The 25467-nt window shown below is 39.1% G+C and overlaps 1 protein-coding gene across 2 annotated transcripts in view; it reads right to left on the bottom strand.

Annotated features, from left to right (window-relative positions):
• Window positions 1-2330: 2330 nt before the first annotated feature.
• Window positions 2331-25467, bottom strand: part of XRCC4 (X-ray repair cross complementing 4) — a 249881-nt gene continuing 226744 nt past the window's right edge. Inside the window, exons 9-10 of one of the 2 annotated variants that reach the window (XR_006963715.1) lie at window positions 15631-15737; window positions 2331-3532 (exon numbers count right to left, since the gene is read on the bottom strand). The gene's annotated coding sequence lies outside the window, so the exon portion shown is untranslated. The remainder of the gene's footprint in view (window positions 3533-15630; window positions 15738-25467) is intronic. The other variant, XM_047088669.1, reaches the window with a different exon arrangement.

The following is a 25467-nucleotide window of genomic DNA, read 5'->3' as shown; positions in this document are numbered from 1 at the left end:
TACATTTCTATACTTTTAATTCAGTAAATAAGGTTTTGGAAGTAATGAGAAGCCAATGCATGTGGTCAGTCTGCCATCTTGAATTGGAGAATATACACATTTTGAGGCTTTTGATACATATTGTCAAGTTGCCTACTGGAATGTTTCTAACAAATTATATTTCCACTAACAGTGTGATGCTATCCATATCCCATCACCCTCCAAACACAGGGGATTGATACTTCTTTTTAATCATTGCATCTAATCTTTGTATGGGGATCTAATGAAAACTTCAAGTTTTCCTGGCTCAGAAGATTTCATATTTGTGTTGTTCTAACAGCTGGAAATGATCTATGAGGAGATAGAGCCAATAGCACTCGCCTAACATTTGATTCAAGACAGTTGGCCAAGTTACTAAGGAGCCCAGAATCCTAACAGTATGAAAACGACACAGAAAGCAGCTTTTCCAGTGTCTGCTTCTGATATCTAAAAGAGGAATTATTCTGGTTGTCCAGAAAAGTAAAATTCCCCAAGATAAATAAAGTTATTGCTGAGATCCAAATTATTAAAGCATGACTCAAAGATGAGAGTGTCTCACAAAAGACTGAGTCAAAATCGACTCCTAAGAGTCCCAGCTTCCTAGCTTAGAAATTCAATGGGAAAAGTTAACACCCGTCTCCATGAGGATCTCACACAGATTTCCAACTAGAGAACTAACCACAGAATAAGGGTATTGGAAATAAGGAATCTCCAATTTTGCCTTATGAAGTAGTGTCATAAATGCAGCCCTCACCGAAATCATGCAGAAATGTCAATCAGGAGTCTTGATTAGCCACATCTGGCCACATCTGGCCACGACTCAGTCCATTTTATGGTGGCTTTGCCCAACAATTACTTTTCCTGCAATATTGCTTTTGATACTCATCACGTTATCAACTGCTAGTAGTCATTTCGCCCACTTAAGACCTCCTCTGTGCATTCCATTTGCACAGAGAGTATACAGAGATCTGCTTTTTCACCAACTAATTGACTGCACTCTAAAGCACATAATTTGCACTCTTTGGCCTCAGTTTTTTTAATCTATATCTATCAAATGAGGCTAAATGATCTTGGAACTTCCATTCAGCCCTGAGCAGGAGCTATGATGATTGGGAGCTAGGTGTCTTTAGTAAAACCATTTAGCTAGGGCTGTTATAATCACAAACAGCCTCAAATCTGGCCATTTGATCTTGTCTTCCAGAAAGGTTATTTTATATTTCATGTGTTTAAAGCATGATTTTAAGCACTTAAAATGTGCTACACTTTATTTCTATGCTGTTCTGGCATTTTTCCTCTTCTCCTCTTCTTGTTTTAGTACTCCAGGAGCCTTAAGAAATGGAAGGTTCTCAGATCTCTTTTGATGTCTGAGAGGGCCAGGCCCTATTATTCAGTGAGTCTATTCACATCTCTCTCATTCTCCCTACGGTCTATGAACAGGTTACTGTGGGATGGAGAAGAGCTTTGGTTTTATGAAGTGATGAATTGGTATTCTGACTAAACCCAAATGTTTTGGTGACTGTTGGGGTGGAACCCAATAATTCTGCCAAGTTGGGATTAGCACCAATGCTACTTCCCCCTTGGTGGAGATTCAGCTCAGAATCACGGTTAAAGAGAAATGAAGGAAATCCAGTATGAAAGTGGACTTCCATTATAATAACAACCAAAAGATTTTTTTTTAAAGCTTCAAAGGAAGAAAAATGGAAAACCTAATCACGCACATAACACACCACTTGTAATTTGCGTAATGGTTATCTTTGTTGAAAACTATTTTTTTTAATTTCTTTTTAACGTTTGTTTCTTATTGAGAGACAGAGCATGAGCATGGGAGGGGCCAAGAGAGGAGGAGACACGAAATGTGAAGCAGGCTCCAGGCTCTGAGCTGTCAGCACATAGCCTGATGCGGGGCTCGAACCCACAAACCCCAAGATCATGACCTGAGCTGAAGTTGGATGTTTAACTGACTGAGCCACCCAGGTGCCCCTGTTGAAAACTATTTCTAATGAGATGGATGAAAAGCTAAAATGGTCAACAGATTTGGTCAAATCGGACACAAAAAATGTCCCTGAGGCTTTTCAATCTTCAACACATATTGGTTCTTATCAGTCTTCTCAACCATAATTTGTTCCTTTGAACCCTCAGGATCAAGGTAAGGTTCAAAAGCCACTTTACAAAATAATCATTTATCTCTACAGTCTCAAAAGTTGTAAAATATATTGAATACATGTTTTACTTCATATCTGAAGAATTTAAATTTAATCTAGTTAGTTCCTTATTAGAGATGGAACATCAAAGAATTCAGAAGGACTAAAACATTCTGTGTATGTTGTGCTTTTATTCATGCATAGGTTAACTTTTGGAAGTCAATTTGCTTTTTTTAGTTCATGAGAGTCTGCATAGAAGAAATAACTAGCAGGAGTCAACAATATATGATACAGGGTTCCAGAAAACTGGGTCCCTTTTGCTCTGTGCTAACTGCTTGGGTCAAGTATACAAACTAATTTGCCCACACAAGATATCTCTTAGTATTCCTTACTGTTCAGCAAATACCTATTCTGACTGAACCCAGTTCTTTGGTAATGGTGGAGGCAATAGATAACAGTGTTATCTATACATTTCCAAGACTAAATTTTGCTATCTTTTCTCAGCCCAAGTAAATACACGAATATGTCTTCTCTATATTACAGGAGATGTCAAAAAAAGAGCATGTTTTATGGATAACAAATGGCATCTCTGTTTTATAAAAACTATTTCTCTGGAAAGTAAGGTGGATATTTCGAGTCTTCTGTAGATACCTGGAAAATCAGAAAACTAAAAAACTAAAAATACATACACGCAAAATACAACTAAAAGCAAATAAAAAACTGAAAAATTTCCCATTAAACGATACCCACCAACAGGGAGATATGAAGAAAAACAAGTCAACTTTTTCTACAAGTATATCAAGGTTCATGATTAAAATAAGTCCATAACCAGGGAAAGGCCTGGTCTTTAGTACAAGGACGGGCCTTTTATTTGGCTGTCGCCTTTGACACTGGTGGACAGCATATGAAGTTTAGTAATTTAAGAAATCCTGGGGTGGGGGAGAAGCCCTTCCGGAAAGCACTTTTACATTGTGGATTAAGCTGTGGCTACTGCCTCTGTACATTATCTGCCTTATCTGGTGCTTAGACAAGAAGTACACGTGAGCTGGTCTCATTTGCGAGGAAGCTGACTTCAAAAGAGAGGTTAAGTGGCTGGCTTGAGAGAAGAGAGTTAGGCAGTGGGAGATCCAGGATTGGAACGTCAAAGTTAGTGACTCCAGCCCACTTCATCCTGCTGTGACACTATCTCTACTTGGCTGAAAAAAAAAAAAAGTGTCACTGGAATTATCTATCAATGGAACAGACATTTGTGCTATTTGCAGTCATTTGGGGGAAATGCTTCTGGTTAACAGTAAGAAACGTTTGCTTCTCCTGTTTCCGAGGTCATCATGAATGGGGTAGGTATGGGATTAATTCTTTTTGGCAGCCATGTCCTGGAGGGAAAGGGAGAGCCAGAATTATCTCACAGACAAATAGAAAGAAACAGCAAGTTTTACACCCACTAGCTTTAAAACGACAGCCAGTTCCCCTTGTGACGTCTGCCTTGAGCTGAGTAATGCACTTGAGAACTGTTTTGCCAGCCTCTCAGGGCGTAATCGTTAACCCCTTTTATTAATGGATTCTGTGACACTGTGCATCAGAAAAATGATAAACGTCCAGGTTAAAAACAACCAAATTTATTTTTTTCACATTCTTCTTCACATTCAAAGATGTTGAAGCCAATGCTATTGGTAACCACATGTAATAGTGTATGGTGGAAAATGTCAAGTCAAAACTCTAACTCACACATGCCTACTCACTTCTGTATAGCCATAACATTAACCTCTTATTTACAATGTTGTGTGATGACTAGTTTTTCTGCCTTGATAAAATATTTAGTGCTCACAGGTTATTATTCCATGTTTCCCAATAATCTATTTGCTTTATAATAAAGCAGGAGCTCCCAAACTTCATTCTTAAGTAACTCACATGGTTTCGGCTGTACTATCAAATCGGTATCCATGTAATATTTTTCTTTAACCGGACTCACTCTATTATTTTACAAGATTATATCACTACTGTAGATGGAAAAAGAATCTACTGTTTGCCTTAAATAGATGGAAGCTACACGATATATATACAATGAATAAAAAAAATGCTTTAAAACTTATGTAAACATTGCTACCTTGTGCTAAAGGCTCTGAATGTGAGACCTAGACACTCTCTCTGTTAAAAAATAAATGAAAAATGGAGGGAGGGTGGGGACCTGTAAGAAGTGTTAAATATACGCCAACACTAAATTAAGGTTTCTTCTTTTATGTGATCATAAACATTAAAAGAAAACTGATAAATAAATCAACTTTTCATTATGGGAATCAGAGTAACGGTGTTGGGTCATGTGCCATCTTATGTGCTGTCTCACTGTGGAAAACATTTCAGTGAAGAGTTTTTGTAAAACATGTCTGAATATCAAAGAGCATTTCTATTGCTCACTTAGACACTAGCGAGAGAGAGAACTGAGACAAGGGTGAGAGTTTCTTTTCCTCCACAGTCAATTCCATTCAACATAAAATACAAATTATGTGCTTAGATATTTCAGTTTATTATCTTATTTGTGAGAAGAGACAAATACATTGGAAATAAATGATTACCAAACAAATCGACACTCTTAAGGGTGCATGCTGAGTATCTAGGCAGATAAGAGCACACGAGGGGCCTTTGGGTTCCTCTGCATGAATAAAGCACAAAACGGCACTTATTATAGGTAGACAAATTAGAAATGGGCCACATGTGGATGGAAGCACCCCAGGGGAACTCAAAGCATGTGGAGCAGAAGACAAGAAGAAAAAAACTGGGATTTCTGGTCTCACTCCACCCCTGCCCATCACCCCGTCCAGGGGAGAACTATCAAGTGTTGAAAGGAGGGAGAGAAACCCTACTCAGACTCCTACAAGATTGATCCTTAGATGCTTTTTTCTTTTTCTTTCTTGAGAAAGAGAGGGTGTGTGGGCAGTGGAGGGGCAGAGAGAGAGAGAGAGAGAGAGAGAGAGAGAGAATCCCAAGCAGGTGGGTGCCCTGTCAGTGCAGAGCCTGATGTGGGGCTCAATCCCTCAACCCTGGGATCATGATCTTAGCCGAAATTGGAAGTCAGACACTTAACCAACTGAGCCACCCAGGCACCCCTTAGATACTCTATTTCATTTTCCAAGATCTGATGGTGTTTGTTGTGTGACGTATGGACTAAGGAGGGTGTTAGCATAAAGGCATCCTGCAAAGACAAAGAGTGTATACAACAGTTTGTTTATGGAAACCTTTGGTAATGCAAATAATTAGTGAAACATTAAAGAAAACATTTTGCCTCTTGTTTAATTCATCATCCAGTGGCTTTATACATGTTTTCTAGTAAATAACAATGGCAATAGTCCAATCTCTTTTGAGTATGAGGACTGTATCATGCTAGACATTATACTTTCAATGTCTATAGACTGAGAAAATACATAATGATCAAAGGCTTCTATTAATTCAGTGAACCAAGTAATTGAATTTATATTTTATTCATCACCTCACCTATAGACATTTAAAAAATAGCACTGTGTGTGTGTGTGTGTGTGTGTGTGTGTGTGTGACATATTATTTATTTAGTCTAGTCATACTGAATGTGCATATGGATTTACAGATCCCTCACAATAAATTCTGCTACCCCCAGGGGTCCAAGACCTAGTGGTTGGAACTGTGGAATAGGACAGGCTTATGATTGATGACAGTGAGGAGGGCCTGGGGCACATCTGTGGGTCCTCCATTGCTTTTGTCATCATGACCCTCACACTTTCTTCCTGAAACTCTGCACTCTTCTTTGTTTACTGAAAATATTTTCTGTATAAACTTCAACAGGTTGGTTTTCCATAGTGGAAACATTTTTTTTTCATGCTAAAAAATTAATCTGTGCCTTAACTGGAGACCTGTACAACTGGGATAAAAGTCATTTTAAATTCAAGATGCACCAGGTCTTCTGCTACATTTAATAAAATGTTAGTCCTGAAGGTAGGTTGTGAGTACACGGTTATTTGCTGTGCGACTCCTCATACCCTTGTGACATCCATATTGAATAATAAACAAAAGCATAAACATTCCCTGCATCTCACTTACAGCTCTTTTCCTTTATGTGGTTATCACAACAAGCCAACAAAAGCTACCAACAAAGTTATTACTTGCTGCACAAAGCAGTGAAGCAACATTGTAAACTTACTTCCTGAGTGTTTTCTGGAATTTTAACTCCTTTGTCCTAGCACATTTTATCCGAATCTGAGATTCAAAATGTGCTCATGAGCTTTTGCCAAAATAGGCATTCCTTCTTTTGGGTCTGCCTTTTGTGTGACCCTAAGGACAAATGCGACTTTCTTACAAGCACTGTCTTTAATCGTTCACGTAATATGTCCCTGCAGTCATGCCCTCTCTCTCCTGCAGCAGCACTGTCTTCCTCTTACCATGGCACATCTCAGAGCAAACTTGTCTACATTTGCTGTCTATATGTACTAACGTCCTAGGCAGTTTCAACACACTCCACTCCACTCTACTCTGTTAAATCTCGGCGAGTGCTCTTATCACAGTCACAAACCACTTTCACATGGGGCCAAAGGTCATTCTCTGGCTCTCAGCTCATTTGCTCTCTCAGATGCATCTGACATGTTGACACTCCTTTAAATACTTTCTCACGTTTGCTTCCATTATACTTATTTATGTATTCAGGAAGACCTACTCTGGGTACAAAGAATTGAACAGTGAAAAAGATTGGCTTCTTGTCTTTATGAATGACTGTGACAGAGACAGAGAAGCAAACATGCAGTTACAAGGGCCATGTGGACTAAATGTGCTAAATGCTATATGGTGGGGGGAATATGGTGTGGACACAGGATCTATGAAGAATGCCTAATCAGGATTTACATGGTCAGGGAAAGCTTTCTGAGGAAGTGACATTCAACCCAAGACTTAAAAGATGAATAGGAATTAGTCAAAGAATGGAGACAGCATAGTGAGAAAGGGTATTCAGGACAAAGGGAAGAGCATATTCAAGGACTTGGAAGGGAAGAGAGAGCATGGAAAGATGTAGTGCCAATATGTACAGGGTTTTTTTGTTTGTTTGTTTTGGGTTTTTTTTGTTTTTTTTGGTGGAGGGGAGGGAAGAGTAGCAAAAGAAAGAATGATAAAAATGTCACTGAAGTAAGGAGGCATCATATCAGACAGGCCTTATAAGACAATTTAAGAATACTGGACATTTTTTATTGAAGGCAGTAGGGAGCAATTAAGGAAAGTGGAGCTGGAAAATGACTGAACCAGGAGAAGGATTGAGAAGGGGCAAGGTTAAAGGGCAAGACTCACTAGAAATCTGTGACACAGATCCAGGCAATAGTAGTAGTTCTGTTAGTGGCAGTAGTGTTGGTGATGGTAGAGAAAACTGGCCATTATAGAGGAAGAAGTAACAAAATTTGGTGATTTGATGGAAGAAAATGTCTGATCAGGAGATGGAAGAGTCAGTGATAACAACCACGATAAGGTTGGTGCCTTTCACCAATTTGGAAAGCACCAAAATAGGAACGAGATGTGGCTAAAGATAGAAGGGAGATGATGAGTTCAGTTGGAGCTTATTGACACTTCAAAAGCAGAGATGCACTCGGAAGATAGGGGGGACTCTAAAAGGGACTGGCCCTTCTCTCTCTCCCAGAGATAAGGAATGAGGAAATAATGATGATTTCCCTGTTCCTGAGAGCTTTCTCAGGGAGCATGTTTGAGTGACCCATAACACAAGATGTGGAGCGTGGGAGTCACATGCTTCTAGCACGGAATCTACTTTTCTCCTAAGCAGTTTTCTCCCTACTTTTCTCTCTACTTTTCTCCCACTACAGACAGACAACAGCCACAGCTCCGGATCCACAGCTTTGAGAACTGAGGCATCAGGGAATCTATAACAAGAAACAGACACGTAGTGACAAAGGACACATGACCTCATTGCCAAGTTCTTGGTAATATCCTTTAAAAGGCCTCAGTGGTGATAGAGGGGAAGTTTAGGGAAAGCAGAAGTAGCCCTGAAATAGCTAAAACCTGAGTTGGGGGCTCCTGTCCCTTCTCAGCATCCTGACAAGGTCTTGGTACTATATCCAGATTTGTGATCAGGAAATTAGGCCAAGTTGGAATGAGTATAGGCAAATGAAACATAAGGGGAAAAAAATACAAGTTTTTTTTTTTTAAATCTCAGCTTTGTTGGCTTGTGTGTTTTATTTCGTATTTTAACGGTGCATATCATTTTCAGTTGAGGTCTTGTTTCTTGCAAGATCATTGCTTTTGCAATCCTATCTGGAGCAATATGTAAAAAGGATGTGTATATAAAATGAGGAAGCATATTTCAGTCCCTTCTAAGAAACCATTTAAACTGTTAGACATTTGTTTAAGGCCTATACCTTTCTAACACTCTTAGCTGAAATATTGTGCTTCTCTGTGCTATTAGCAGTACAAAAATGAAAGAATTCAGATACTGTGGTCCAAGGGAACCATTTTACTGTTTCCATCAAAATATGAGTTTTCCAGGTTTTATTCCCATTACTTATCTATCAAGGACTATGTCTCTCCCCATGCTAAACTGTAGATACCAATACAATCTGCCTCATCAAAGGCTATTAGGACACTATTCATGGAGTGTATTTTGCTTTAGGAAGTTGGCTGGGAATTCCCCCAAAATTGTATTTAGTATATGTTAAAGGTTGACGTGTATTCTACAAATGAGTGAATTTCTTCTAAGATTAGAACTATGGCAGGAGTGACATGGATTAGAGCTTGGCAGTGACCTGAATTTCTGTAAGCAGAGCATAGTCAACTTCCCAACTGTGCCTTGCACAAGGGTGGCCAACTCCCTTCTGCTGTATTAGTCATCATTAGCCACACTAGGGAGTGGTTTAACGCAATTTACAAAACAGCGATTGTTCTGCTACCCTCAGGAGAGTGTTCGGTCATGGGCAACAGCTCTATTGCATGGGGCATCATACTGCACCCATCTGTCCTAATAGTTTTGGTTAAAACGGAAGTGGCAGCAGACTAACACTAACCATCCCGCACCTTTAACACGGCTCTTCGTGGGCACCAGGCACTGTGCTAAGTGCAGTTTTACATGATCTCATTTAAATCTTCAGAACCACCTGTGATGAGATTATTGGCTGCATTTTAGAAATGACAAAAGTGAAGTGCAGGGAGAGGAAGACATTTCCCAAGAGTCACCCAGAACAAGGGTTTGAATTCAACTGTTTGACTCCTGAATCTGTTCTCTTAATCTGAATCTCTTAATCACTGGACCAATGGCTTGTAAATTTTTTCCCAAAGGATAAGGGGGACCGAACTCTTGGATCCTACTCCAACTCTTCTTTTGTTGCTTTATATACTGAGGTTCAGCGTAGACCTCACTGTAGTCTAAGGAACCAGAGCCATGTTTTTTTAATTTTTTTAATTTTTTTTTAACGTTTATTTATTTTTTTTTTATTTTTTTTTTCGTTTATTTATTTTTGGGACAGAGAGAGACAGAGCATGAACGGGGGAGGGGCAGAGAGAGAGGGAGACACAGAATCAGAAGCAGGCTCCAAGCTCGGAGCCATCAGCCCAGAGCCCGACGCGGGGCTCAAACTCACGGACTGCGAGATTGTGACCTGAGCTGAAGTCGGACGCTTAACCGACTGAGCCACCCAGGCGCCCCCAGAGCCATGTTTTAAGAACAGTTTGACCTTGCATCATTTGCTCCGACGTCTCTGTGCATCTGAACCAACTCAATACTGGACATGGAATCCAAAACTGCCTGCTTCATATACTCTAGTGACTGATTAAAAGAAAAGCCTCACTGAGTGGCTACAGAAAACAAACAAACAAACAAACAAAAAAGAAACCTTATGTCAATAATTCTGAGTTAGCTCAATGAAGGCCTGTCAAATGGAACATATAACAAGACAAAAGGTAGCCAGTCCAGGTTAACTGTCCTTTATCTATGGCATCAATTTATTAGCTACCTTGTCATGCAGGAATATCCCACGATAAGAGACTTGGGCAGGTATATTTTCTTAGTGGGAAGGTTGGAAACAGAACAGTGGGGACCCAATGAAGGGATCATGAGAGATCAAGGGGAAAAGATGGAGAAAGAGCAATTTTTCTCCCATGGACTAGTCCCATGTAGCAGAAATTTAAAAAGCGGGGGTGGAGGGTGGGAATGGGTTTTGTTCATTGCATATTTAAAGGGAAATTAATCAGATTTAACTTATTATAGGCCACTCTAAGAAACCACATGCAGAGTCTCCTTACAATTTTTCCTAATGACAGTTTGACAGAAAAATAACACTGCATTCTAGAGACAGCTATCATTTCACAATTCAGAAAAGATGTGAGAATTTATTATATGGCATGAAAACCAATGATTTTGATTTTGGAATCAAAGTATTATTATTATCTAATAGGTAAAGGAAGCCCAGATTATAGAGGAGGAATGTGTATCAACCCAAACACTCAACACATCATATGCAAGAGCTTTCCTGCATTGGATGCCCTTTAGAAGTTTTGGACACCAAAAGGTGAAAGTAAGGAATTTGCCATTTTGATGCAGCCTTTTTAATCTGGGAAAAACAACCCAATGTGCCTTTCAGTTCTAAATAATAAAGAAAGTAAATATCTCTATTCTTGAGGCCGAAATAACAACCTGGATTGAGACCCTTTAGGTCCAGAGGATGGGTCTTCCATTTAGTCACATAAATCAAATATGTTTTCACACAGTTCTTTTTCTCTGCAGATAGTTTTTGGGGTGGAGGAGAGCAGAGTCCAGGGCAGAAAACTTTTTTTTTGTCTTTATATGGATTTATGCTTTATAATAGCATATTACTGTTTATTGTTAAGAAGACCATTTCAGAGCATACAGGTCAATGGTGTGTGTGTATGTGTGTACAATAAATACATGTGTTCATGATATTGTTCCCATATGTCAAGATCTTGGTATCAGGGAATCTGAAGACTAAAGAAAGTTGGGTATGTTTGAACTTGATTGGGCTTGGTGCAGCTTAGAATGGATTGCAGATGTCCCATACTTAGTGTACGAATGGTTCAATGGCTCTAGTTTGGGGGAAATACACTGATATTGAACCATTTGCCTGCTTAAGGATACAGGTTAAGACTGACCCAGAGGCAAGGTGAGGGGCTTTCCTTGGAGAATTTACAAAATCATTTTGGAAGGAGACAGAGATCTTGGGATTCACGATGGTCCAGGAGGCAGAATTTAGGATACAAAGAGGAGGGAATTTTTCCTTTGAGCTCATGATTAGGTTTGGAGGGGAGATATGGCAGAGGAGGATCCCAGTGAGGGATGTACATATGTGTGTGCTGGATGGTGCATGTTGATAAGCTGGTTGCTTGCAACATGGCCATGTTACTGGTGACTCCTTATGGGTCTAGCTGCAGTAAATTAAATTAGTCAGTGTGATGAACTTTCCTTGTATTAGTCCCAAATTTTCATGTTTTCAAGTGACGAGTGTGAACAAAGTGATGACTGCAGAATGACCACAAAACTTAGCAATATGTGGATCCTGAGAAACTTAACAGAAGACCATGGGGGAGGGGAAGGAAAAAAAAAGTTAGAGAGGGAGGGAGCCAAACCATAAGAGACTCTTAAAAACTGAGAATAAACTGAGGGTTGATTGGGGGTGGGTGGGAAGGGGGGGTGGGTGATGGGCATTGAGGAGCGTACCTGTTGGGATGAGCACTGGGTGTTGTATGGAAACCAATTTGACAATAAATTTCCTATTAAAAAAAAGCTTAGCAATATGGAGGTCAGTGTAGAGCTTGATATGGTTTTATTAAAAGTAAATAAGCTTGGTCTCTTGTGCTGCAGAGAATCAAAGAAGGCTTGCTGCCCCACTTTGGGAAGCAGTTCAGTGGAGCAGCAGCAGCTTAAAGAAACCTATTCCAGGGAGATAAAGGAGTGAGCAGTGGCCCACAAAAGGAGCAGAGACCCAAGCTCTAAGCCAGATGCTTGGCTGAAATGATAAATAATGACCAAGACCCACTTGCAGAGAGAACTCAACAGTCATATGGAGTGAAGACTCAGGTCTTTGTTTTGGATATATAAAGTTAATAAAAACATGCGAGTGTAAATATCTTTTCAGAATAATGATTTCTTTTCCTTTCAATATATACCCAGAAGTGGGATAGCTGGATCACATGGTAGTTCTATTTATAATTTTTTGAGGAACTTCCACATTATTTTCCATAATGGACATCTCACCAACAGTGTGCAAAAGTTTCCTTTTCTCCACATCCTCACCAACACCTATTATCTTTGGACTTTTTGGTGATAGCCAATCTAAGAAGTATGAGGTGATATCTCATTATGGTTTTGATTTTCATTTTTCTGATGATTAGTGATGTTAACTACCTCTTCATATACTTGTTGAGCATTTGCATGTCTTCTTGAAAAAATGTCTATTCAGGTCCTTTTCACATTTTAAAATCGAGTTATTTGTTGTTCTGGTATGGAGGTGTATAAAATTCTTATATATCTTGGATATTAATTCCTTATTAGATATGTGATTTGCAAATATTTTCTCCCATTCCATAGGTTGCCTTTGTATGTTGTTGATGGTTTCCTTTGTTGTGCAGGAACTTTCAAATTTTACTGTAGTCTCATTTATTTATTTTTGCTTTTGTTGCCTGTGCTTTGGTGTTAATTCCAAAAAATCATTTCCAAGACCAATGTCAAGGAGCTGACCCTTATGTTTTCTTCTAGGAGTTTTATGGTTTTAGGGCTTACATTTAAGTCTTTAATTCATGTTGAGTTGATTTTTAGGTATGGTGTAAGACAAAGGATCCCATTTCATTGTTTTGCATGTGGCAATCCAGTTTTTCTAAGACCATTTATTGAAGAGACTATCCTTTTCTTATGGAGTATTCTTGGTTCCTTTGTCAAAAATTAGTTCATTGCAGCATTATTATTCACAGCAGCCAAGATAGAGAAATGAGTTGAATGAATAACCAAAATGTGGTATAAATACACAATGGACTATTATTCAGCCTTTAAAAAGAAGGAAATCCTGCCATATGCAATAATATGTATGAAACTGGAGTACATTATGTTAAGTAAAATAAGCCAGATACAGAAAGATAAATATCATATGATTTCAATTAAATGTTCAATCTTAAAAAAAAAAAGTCAAACTTATAGTAACACAGAGTGGAATAATGGTTATCAGAAGCAGAGGGATGGAGGAAAAGGGGAAATACTGATCAAAGGTCACAAACTTTCAATTACAAGATGAAGGAGTTCTAGAGATCTAACATACAGCATGGGGACTGTATCAGTAATGTTTTGTAGACCTGAAATTTGCTAAGAGAGTAGATCTTAAATGTCCTCACCATACACACACAAAAGAGTCTAACTATGGGAGGTGATAAATAAGTTGGTTAGTTTGATTGTGGTGATCATTTCACAGTATACACACATATATCAAACAATGTATTGTAAAAAAAACACATTATACTGTACACCTTCAATATACACAAAGTTTGTCAAAAATAAATAAACAAAACTCAGAAAAAATAGTAAAATTAATATGATCTCATTTTGAGCCTTAACATTGTTGGGACTTGGACATATGATTTGTACATAGAAATGTAAACTCTTGAACACTATAAATGCTAAGAGAGTCTGATATAATTTAGACCAAGCTTTCATGTCAGATTCAGTAGAGGGTTTGTTCTAGTAACAAGTCAGTGGGCCCAATCAACAAAACTTCCCATGCCTTATTGCTCTTATAGTTACCGTGATAAAAATTTAAATCATTAACCCAGAAAAATCTATTAAGTATCTACTGTGCACAAAGCAGCACTCTAGGCAAAGGAGATTATAGGGGAGTACAAAAGAGACTAAGTCCCTCTTCTAATGGTGTTTGTAGTCGGGTGAGAGGAGACAGACAACAAACAAATGAACACATATAATATGCCAGGTCTGAAAATTGATGTGGAAAATGATGAATGAGAGCAAGAGAAACAATGGTGTGGCAGGTAATGCTAGAAGGGTGCTATTTCACATAGGATGGTCAGGGAAGGCCTCCCCAATAACATGGGATCTGAATAGAAACATGAAAAAAGTAAAGGAGTGACTATGTAGCTAGTCTGAAGGGAAGAGCATTCCAGCCAGAGAAATAGCACATTCAAGGCACCGTGCTGACATGACTGTGGCTGGAAAAGGGATAGGGAAAAAAAAAAAAAGGGGGGGGAGGGCTGGAGGTAAAGCCACAGAAATGGAGCTGGGAGCAGATCGCTAGTACGTTATAATTAGAGATTAGAGATTATGGACTATAGATTACAATTGGAGATTAAAGAGAAATAGATGAATCAAGGATGTCTCCAAAAGTTTTTGCCTGGGCAACTGGTTGAATAGAATTGTTATTTATGAAATGGAAAAGGCTGGTAAATAAGTATGTTTGAAGAGACAATAAAGAATTTATTGTTAGAGTTACCATGTCATTTGTACATCCAAGAAGAGAGGCCAGGAGGCAGTTGGCATTTTTCATCATGTAAAGTTACTTAAAGTCATGGACTAAATGAGACCACTTAGCCAATAATGTAAAGAAAAGAGATCTGAGTACCGATCCCTTTATAGAGACTGAGAAAATTAGGAGGAAGCAATAAAGTCATAAAGAAGGAATAGCCAGTAGAATAGGAAGATAACCAAGAGACAACAATGAATCAGAGATCAAGTATGTTAAGTTATCAGTGTTTCAGTGTGACTAAGATGAGGCTGGAAATGACCAATGACTTTAGCAACTTGAAGATCCTTTGTGACTTGATAAGAACTCTTCGGTGGAGTGGTGGACATGATGGCTACTGGAGCGGGTTTCAAGACAGGATTACAGGGAGGGAGGCAAACCACAAGAGACTCTTAAATATAGAGCACAAACTGAGGGTAAGTGGGGGAGAGAGGAAAATGGGTGATGGTCATTGAGGAGGGCACTTGTTGGGATGAGCACTGGGTGTTGTATGTAAGCCAACTGGACAATAAATTACGTTAAAAAAAAGACAGAATAAGAAATGTATCTATAGCACAGTTTAGTTAAGACTGTGATTTGAAGATTTAGACACATTCTAAATCTAGAATGGTTCATTCATGATGTAGAATAATCACCTATGTATAAGTCAACTCACGGTGAGAATTAGTGGCCTATTTAAAAAAATCATCAAAGATGCCATAGTTAGTTCCCTCTAAGTCATGGGATGAAGACACAGCACGAACAGCAACAGAGGGCATAAGCTGAGGAGTGATCTGTCTACGGGGTTTCATTCAATTACTCTTTGGAGCTCCTTCTAGAAAAGTGGTAAGTTGTTTCATAGTTCTGAGAACTGAGGGAGGACACCCAGTAATCTGTTGATATAGTCTCAAGCACTGAGGCCATCAGAAAGACCATCTCAATGACTATTTTTCTTAAGTTGCAGTTATACGGAATCAATTTACTTAGTTTTATCCTATTTAGATTTTTGTTCTTACCTTGGCACTCTGGGGTAACATTTCTGAGCGCAACTAGTAGTGAGTTTGTTCTTGATGGGCACATTTCTCTAGTTTGTGAATTATGGGCCAAGAATGGAATGGTAGCTCTGAAAATAAAAGCCAGGCACAAAGAGGTTTGTTGTTAACCTTCATGAAAGGCCTTATAGCAGTTTAAGTATCTCACCCTTCTGGGACTAAAGACATCATGCTTTCCCATGACCTGAAATGGAAAATCATTCCACTGTTTCTGGGACGGCACAGAACACACACCATGTGAAGCAGTCATAAAATATTTTACTTGTTTTATCTTACTTTTTCCTCTTGCTAGTTCCCTTTATTTTGGCAGGAGGTGGGATGTGATGACCTAAATTAGGCTTTTCCACATCTAATTTCCAGATTCTGGGACCTAAGTTTTACTTTCCTATTTAAAAACATATGAACTTCCAGAAGTTATCCAGAAAGAGTCCCACTGAAGGCAAATGTCCTATCAGTTTTAGCCTGGTCTGAAACAAATTTACTGGAATGGGATTTCCATTACCTCTCGAGCAGATTGGTCACATGAAGCAAATTTACAGTACAGTAAGTGGTATTTCCTGAGGTGATGGATCTCCCATCTAATAGCCTCCGAGCGCAAGTCTCATGAACCATAATGCTTTTTGCATACAAGCCTGTAAATGCCCACTGCAGATTTTCCCACATAAGCGTCTTCTGCATACAAGGTTCTAAAAGTCTATGGCAGGCAATTCAAACAAAATTGTGTTCACTTCTCCTCACTTTTTTCCTAAGCTTACACCCCTGGGTTTTTGTTAACATTTAAAAAAGATATTTAAAACTGCACTTCAGCCACCTTGTAAAATGAAAGAGTACATTGTACAGGCACCAAAGGTACACGTCAGTGCTTTTATCAAATTCAGGGTCCTGCTCTGCCGCACTAATTGGAACCATGTGTTGAAAATGCAAGACAGGATTTTTTCAGCTGTTCTTTAATTAAATGGAATAAAATAAGGACTAAACCTCACATTGCTTCATCAAGAGAGGCTGCCGGGTTGTGCTACTAGACAGGACTGATAGAGGATCCTGAGTGGGGATGCTGGCACCCATGTCAGGGCTCCAGGGACAATGGTGATTACTTTAATATTGAAGATATTCTCAATGATTCTATGATACGATTTAGCCACATTCACAGAATGCCTGGTTGCAAATGCTTCTCTGATAAAGAGAGGAAGGCAAGTGATAGCAAGCCTAATTATTTTCAAGTGCACTGGAAGATTGACTCATGAAGATTTTGTAAAATATTTTCATAAAGTTCGGTCACTGCAAAAATCATCAGTAAGGTGGAAAAAGTGCCTCCTCATGCACTTGCCCACTGAAATCTGTGGAGAAATAGTGGCCAACAATGTGTGTGTCTACTAGAAAGACAGTGGAAAATACAGTCTCAAGTTTTCTGTTGAAACTTGAAAACAAAATGTAATTTGATTTTTTAAAAAGTGTGATTTCTGCCACTTTGTTTTGAGGAAAAGGATACTCTATACCTTTTAATTGTCCTGGGATCAAAATCCCCGGGAAGAAAAGGTTAGTTCACAATGTCTCCTTTCAGGATTGAAGCCCGTCTTTCACGATGCTTTATGTTATTTAACATCCATTGAATGGCACCAGTGTATTGAACTCTACTCCCTCCTTCCTGTACAAGTTCTGGATCCAGAATAGGTACCTTTGCATAAAGTATTGAAGCTTTAGGAAAGAAATGTAGATATTGCTTCCAACAGCACAGTCGCACCTACGGCCTCCAGAAAGAGGTGTCAGAAGTGAATTAAAGAGGACAGCAACAGCAATTCCCCTAAAGGTGTATATAAGCAGCATTCTGCAGGACATGGGAATGTCAAAGCAGGGCTGAGAATGTTCAAGGAAGAAAGCCAATTCCACAAAAAGTTAAAAAACCCTGAGATCACTCTTAAAGGAAATGATGAAACCACCCCTGCTTGTATCAAAGCCCGAGGCCTGGGCACTAGAAAGGGGTCTCTCTGCTGTGGGCTGGTTGTGTCACTCTACCATCAGGAGTCTCTCAACTTGCAAAGACTGTTGGCAAGGTTTAATCAGTGGATACTGCTTGGTCTGAAGCAGAGTTTGACAGTTTTCCAGACAGGCTGGGAACAGCATCAGAGAGTTACACAACCTGCAAAGAAGTGGGAGACGTCTGGGTGCATGTGGTTGTGCCCTTAGATGGCCTTCGGATTGCCCTTTCAAAAGCACAAACTGAATCAGGTCGCTCCCTTTCTTCTCTTAAGAACATTCTATAGTTGTTCATTCACATAATCAGTGGGGAGCCTACACTGCCTTCTCAGGCTCTCACTGCATCTTTTTCCCCTCCCTTCGCTCCAGCCACAAAACACTGAAGATGCCACACTCGCCCATTTCCCTAAAGTGCATCTCAGCCACCTGGCAAGTCCTCAATCATCCCAGAAGTTCAGCTCAAACTTCATCCATCTCCTCTCTGGGGTTTCCCTTGGCCATAACCTCTTCTTCCTATACTCTCCCAATAAAGTCAGAGCAGGATGATTCTCTTTTGTGCCCCCTGAACTTCCGGGGCTCCTCTCTTAGAGCACTTACCAAACATTTGATTGTGTACAGGTCTGCCTCCTTCCTTAGTCTAGACTTCCAGGCACCATGAGACAAGATGGTGTTACTCATCTTTATATCTCCAGTGCCTGGCAGAGTGCTTGGCACAAAGTGTTCACCAAACACGCGATGACTGAATAAACACATACACATGTGGACTTGTGTTCTTCTAAACATAGTTGAGAATTGTGTGTAAGCTCAAGGGCACAGGGCAGATTCTGGTGTCCTTGCACACAGCCTGAATTTCAAATTCTTGAGATGAATGATTACTGACACAAAGGACAGTGACATTGAAACACACACTGAGTTATTATCGCTGAAAAACTTGCAACATTTGCCAAATGTAGGCAATTATGAAAGTTACTGATATCATATATGACAGATTAGGGTTACAATGGAAAAATCAAACAAAGATAAAAATGCTCTTCAGGAAAGGCATTATTTTATATAGAATTCCTCAAGAAAATACTAGGATTTGTTTTATTATATAGTTTCTTTCCTCTCTCACCTTCCTCAAATGTCATAATTCTTGCAGAAAAATTCTTGTTAAAGAAGCATAGACTTCGGATGACATGTTATTGAGTCTGAAAATCTATCTCCAACTCAGAAGTAACTACACTTTGAGATTCCAAATCATATAAAAGATAACCAATTGTGGCCCATAAAGAGCTGCAATTTCATCATTTGAGGAAAATTATGAATAAATAAATGGATGGGTGAATACATAAACATATTTAAAGCTCTGGGATAGATTTTTCTTTTCCCTAGGTAGCATTTGGACTAGCTTCCAATGTTTAGACAGACACACAATGTTTTCCTCTGGAGTTCGTCATTTTTTATACTTTGGTGGCAAATGTGCCTCCCCTGATAGTCATTATCATTTCTTCAGATAAGTCAATACATTGAATTAGATCTTGCTTTGCTTAGAAGTCATGCCATCTTTTTAACATGACATTGCATAAATGGTGAGGGATAGACACCGCCATTTATAAATGCATTATTTTAACATTTAACACTAGGGAAAATGTTACATGGAGATACGTTGCATGACTACTGGTAAACACATGGGATGATCAGAATAAAGAGACAGAGAAACAGTTCTTTATGAGAAAATAACAGCAATTGGGGGAAAGCTGAGAGCGGAGGAAAGAGGGAGATGAGAGCAAAGGGATGGACGTCATAGCAGGAAGCTGGACTCTTAAGGTGACAAGTTGCCAGTGGAAAGTTCATACAGCAGGAAAGCCAGAAGGCTTTAAAGAATAGAGTTATGGCAAAAATGGAATATAAATCGCTCATTTTCTTTGAGGTAAACTACCTCTCTCTGATCCAAACCTTCCACAAATTCTGCTACACACAGACATTTCTCAGTGCTTTTGTCACGGAATTCAGAGGAAAGGAGGGAAGTTTCATGGCTGAGTTAGCATGGAGCAGAGAAAGAAGAAAATCAGTTTTATTATAAAACATAAGTGAGACTCAGAGCCCAGTGGAAGCAGGAATTCAGAGCAGAAATGGCCACGAAAATAAATTGCACAAGAATTCGTAAAAGTCTCGGGAAAAGCGCGAGACTTTAGAAAGGAGCAAGGATAGGGAGCTTGAGCTAATAAATCTCAGAGAGAGGGTCATCTGATCAGAGCAGCTGATCATCTGGCTTTACAGAACCGCGTGCTGATCCACTGTATGCTGATTTGATAGTGCAGTAGTAACACTCATGGTAAGGGCTTCTATACATGCTCTACTTACTGTGTAGCAGACATTGTGTTAAGTGCTTTATCTGCATTATCTTATTTAATTCCCATTGCATGGATGAGAAAACACAAGTTCAGAGAAAATAAGTATGTTGCCCAGAGTGAGATAGTTAACAGCTGGCAGTGTAGAAACTTGGCTTACTCTCGTCCCCAAATCCATACTTGTAATTCCTACTTATTCTATTATCAAATTCCAGCTAGAAGACACCAGATTTTTATGCCACGTACATATTAACAGCTACTACAAATGTAAAGTTGTCACTGTATGTTATTCTATATGAGTAACTATATTGGTCAGCTATTGTCAAAATACCGTTATATAACAAACTACAGCTAACCTTAGTGGCTGTGAGTAGTAAGCAATTGTTCTCACGCTCATGGTCAGCATGGTTGACTGTAGTTCAGTCTATCTGGATTGGGCTCAGATGGATCGCTCTTCTAAAGGTTTCAGGGTAGTGAGCTCGACTCCAGTTTAGGACTGAGTTCATTTCTGCTCCATGATCTCATCAGAGGCCCAGGCAGCACGGGCTGCAGCTACCTGGGGCATGTTCCTCTCACAGCAGAGATCAGAAGCTCTCAGAAGAAAAAGCAGAAACACATAATGCTTCTTAACTTCTGGGCACAAAAACTGGAATATTTTTATTTCATCCACATTTTATAGTCCAAAGCAAGTCAATGGAGCAGTGATAGTGGAGAGTAAATATTTACTGACAATAATTTAATCTTCCATAGTAATGTAATTACTTCTCTGTAAACATAGTTCTTGAGAGAAATATACTATATTATATCTCTCAAAGGAGCAAAGCAAGATTGTTTCCAATATTACTCAACAGGGGCTCTGGAATATTTCAGATGAACTCCCTAAATGTTTGCAAAGCACAATGACAAAGCATATTTCTCCCATCATCACTACCAGCATCTTGTCCTAATAGGGATCCAAAAGTTTCACAAAGTCTTCTTTCTTTCTTTTTGTAAGTTTTTTTTTTAAGTTTATGTATTTATTTTGAGAGAGAGAGAGAGAGAGAGAGAGAGAGCGAGAGCGAGCACAAGTGGGGTAGGGGTAGAAAGAGAGGGAGAGACAATTCCAAGCAGGTTCCACGCTGTCAGCACAGAGCCCTATGTTGGGCTTGAACTCATGAACTGTGAGATCATGACCTGAGCTGAGACAAAAAGGAGGACACTTAACCAACTGAGCCACCCAGGCACCCCTCTCACAAAGTTTTCAATCAGATCATAATTGAGAGAGCAGAGAGAGAGAGAGAGGGAACACTTGTCATCACATAAAAACACTACAATTTGATAGAGTTCCTTTTACTATTTGGTAAAATCAAGAAAAAATATATTGCTTTGTATTCTTTAAAGGATTAGCATCAGTATTAATCTACCAATGATGGCAACTTTTGACACCTTACACTTAAAATTCATTCCTAAGTAAAATTTATAGTACTATCCTATGTTGCCAAAGATCATAGACATTTCATACTACCATTCAGATCCATCAATACTTTAAAGACACATCTAATGTAGGTAAGATCTTAGCTATATATAATGGCATTTTAATGAATTTTAAAGTTTTATTATAAAAATTATGTAAATTTTAATTATAAAAGTGGTTTTACTTTCCCCTCTTATTCAAGTTTGCCTACACCAATCTAGATGAAACCTCTCCTGAAATGTTCTATTAGTGGTAGAGTTAACTAGTGACAACTTGTTAACTGAAGATAATAAAAATTGATTAAAATGTCCAATGGAGAATATATTTGATTTCCTTATTAATTGGGTACTTTCTGCTTTGCTTTATGGAACCATTTCACTGGTAAGTCCTCAGAAAAGGGAGCAGTGAAGTTTAGACATATGTCTGCACTGAAACAGGCTCTGAACTACAGAATGACCTGCATCTACTCCAGGCACCGGCTACTCTCCCAATCAGTCTCAAGGGTCACAGGGCACCTCTGCTCCATTGTGCTCTGCAGCCTTGTCTTTCTTCCAGTCAGTCTCTGTGCCAACTTACACATTGGCTTTTTCAGGGAACTCAAGTTCAGCCACGCAGTGAGAGTCACATTTCTTTCCCTGGCCTAATCACCTATGGCTAGGGTTGGGGACATGGGGCAGGGGCATGTGCATAAAACATGGGTTCTATATTGGACACCCCTTGTATACCACCTCGAAATCCTCAATAGTAGCCATTTCTTTGGCAATCAGTTCCAGGCAGGCTTTGCTCTACTTCAGGCACGTAAAATTGGTACCTGTGCTCCTCTTGTTTCCTGTCCAGGGCTTCTCTGAGACTGCAGCTTTGGTCACCTGCAGGGACCCTGCTACGTACTAAACAGGGGCGAAGTGAGGTATGTGGGAACAACGCTTCCAGGCCACTCTTGACCAATGGGAAACAGCAACCCATGGATAAATGCTTCTCCCTTTTGCCCCCAGATGTATTGTTCTGAGGTGACTTTCAGAAGGTACCTCAGAACATCCTGGTGGGGTGGAGCATATCACCCACAGGGCGGGCTGCCTTGATAAGGCATCCTTGCACTCGTTTTTCCTCCTTTCCTTCTAAGTGCTTCCAGTCTAGCACTCCTGCTCCCTAGCATCATATTCCCAAATAAATTGCCTGTATGCAAGCCCTTCAGAGGAATGCAGAGTATGACAGATTCCTAGAAGGGTCTTGTATGAGCAGGTTCCAAAAAAATTATCTAATCCACCTACATATAGTTGACTGGCTGTGTTATTTCTAAGATTGTAATTAAGCTGGAGACTGTCTTTAAACCAAAAGTAAGTAGTTCAGGTCTAGCCTATATTCCACTTACTGGAACAGTAGCCACAAAAATTGCTCCTGCCCTTGATAAGACCATCCACTATCAAGATAGGTGTAGGCTCCAATCACTCTCTCCTGTCCTGAAGAATCAAGAACTTTTAGGGACAAAGAGACCCTCACTGAGAAAATACAGTTCTCTGTGAGATTTTGAGATGAGAGTTTAGGACAAAAGACCTCCAAAAGAGGGAAGAAAAATCAACATATAAACAACAAAATTCATATTACAGAGGAAAATCAGAAAGTAGTAATAACAGTTGGTGAATAACATGACATGTGGATAACTGAAAGGAAGAAAGTAAGTACAAAGTACACTGGTGAGTGTGTTTTTGGGGGAGTAGATCAGAGAGGTGGAAATTAGGACAGGAGACGGATGGTCAGGAAGCAACCATGAAGTTCTTGGCATGTATGTGTCAAAGTATCCTTTCCCAGTTATTAATATATGGAGAAAATCACAGCAGGCTTGCTCACAGAACACTTGCAAATGAAATCTGCCCTCCTGAAAAGCATTCACCAGGAGTTTTCAGAACACCAGTGAAAATTTTTAATTCAAACAATAGGTAGAAATGGATAAATAGTGACTATCATTCTCCCTTACCAAATGTGTTAACTACTTATTTTAATTTGCTGATGTATAGGTAAATTCATCAGGTCTTTCATGAATTTCGAGGTCACCTATTTAATTTTATTTTATTAAAAATGAATTATATAAATTATACTAAGTGTAAGACTGAGAGACACAAAGGGATGAGGGTTGGCTGCTTCTGCAAAGTATCTGTCAAGGGACCCACTGACTCGTTCTCCTTTCTCAATCCCAGATGTCTAAGAAGGGCCCCACGACCTGAAGATTTCTGGCAGTATATATCTTCCCGTGGAGGTGCCAGTCTGAAATGTGGAGCACAATTCTTGTTATATCTTTATTACAAAACTTAGCTTCATATTCTAAATCCACCTGGCCAACATTCCTCCTGGAAAGCCTTCTAACTTGTTTCCTTCATTCTGATGATTCACAATTACAAACTTGAACAGTAACCCCAAGCCCCTACCCCCAGGACCTTCTGCACTCTCCTCTGATCTGGCATACAGTTTCATTCACAGCATACGTTCCTCAACCCTACTGATTTCTCTTAGCCTCCCAATAGGATTTTTTTTTTAATTTTCTGTGGATCTTCACCCATAAACTTTTTGTTCTTTTCTTTATGACACTTACGCTACCACTCCTTGATATGATAGTTTATCAGATACTGATTTGGGGCCCCAATGTCAACTCCCTTCCATATACTTCACTCTTTGAGAGCAGGCCCAAATTTCACTTACTAGAATATAAGCTCCACAGCAACAAACCACACATATTATTCACTGCTGCATCTAGTGCCCAAAACAGAGACTGACACAAATGCTTAACAGATATTTGGTGAATGGATGGAATTATCCGTAAATTCTCCACATGGCCCAGTTCTGTTTTTTGGTGTTTTTGTTTTTTTGTTTGTTTTTTGTTTTTTGTTTTTTTTTTTTGGGCATAACGGATCCTTTATAAACATTTATTGAGTCAAATTTACCCAATAAACAGCTGTTTGGCTCCAAAACACAGGGTCTAGTATTTTATAAATTTGAGTTATATGCCATTAAGAAAAACTTGTCTAAAGTAGTTTCCTGACCTTTTAAAACTACATAATAAAGACATCTCTTCCTGAGATGGGACTTTTTCTTCCATGAACTTCCCTAATGAGGCCTAAGTCATACCATCTGATCCCAGGGCCAAGAATTATAAATTTTAAGCTGACAAAAAAAAATGTCACCTTGTTTTATAACAAAGGTCAAAAAAGTAAAAAACCAAATTCATGCTGCATTATAACTTAATTCTTGTGCCTTCAATTTCAGTGTTTTTCTGTAACAATCTGTTTTTGAATATAAACAATGGAAAAATGTGAGGAAAAATCATGGCATAGAATGACTAGAGCTGCACATCTTAACACCAAATCTATAGATACCTGTCTACGCGGAGCACAAAATGTAAAACTAGCCCTTCAAATTCTCCATGCTCGATATAAAAGAAGGAACCATAACTATGTACTACTTATGCTTTGTTCTAACCAGCTGAATCAATCTGACACAAAACAATGGTGGAAAGGATACATTGCTCTGGAAAAATATAATCAAAATCTTGTAAATATGAGCTTTATAGATTCTGTTGTTACGATTACTTAGGAAACATTTTCTGTACATCATCCCTCTCTTACCACTAGTGGGTTAATAGCCAAAATTCTGTTTTTCTTCTTCTCTTTCACTTAAAAAAAAACTTTATATGTAAGTATACACACACACAATAGTTGTATATTAATTTTGGTTATTCAGAAGAGATAACATTATTTTGAGATTCTAGTACTTTATGTACAAAATCCCCTTGGAAAGGTCCAAGGCAAATCTTAGATTATCTGAGATTCATAGTATAGTGAAGTTTCTATGTAACTGAGCAGAATTTTAGACTTTATAATTATGTTTATTGTATGTATGTGTGTATTTATTTATTGAATTTTAGAGAGAGAGAGCATGAGTGGGGGAAAGAGGCTGAAGGGAAGAGGGGGAAGGAGGGAGGGAGGGAGGCAGGGAGTGGGAGTGGGAGAGAGAGAGAGAATATGAATCTTAAGCAGGTTCTACACTGAGCAT

The sequence above is a fragment of the Lynx rufus genome, unplaced genomic scaffold, assembly GCF_022079265.1.
Source record: "Lynx rufus isolate CCGP_SWC_20201006 ecotype Redwood Valley unplaced genomic scaffold, mLynRuf1.p SCAF_1, whole genome shotgun sequence".
In the NCBI taxonomy this organism is placed as follows: Eukaryota; Metazoa; Chordata; class Mammalia; order Carnivora; family Felidae; genus Lynx; species Lynx rufus.
Note: the sequence above shows the minus strand (reverse complement) of the source record. Positions and strands in the feature narration are given on the sequence as shown.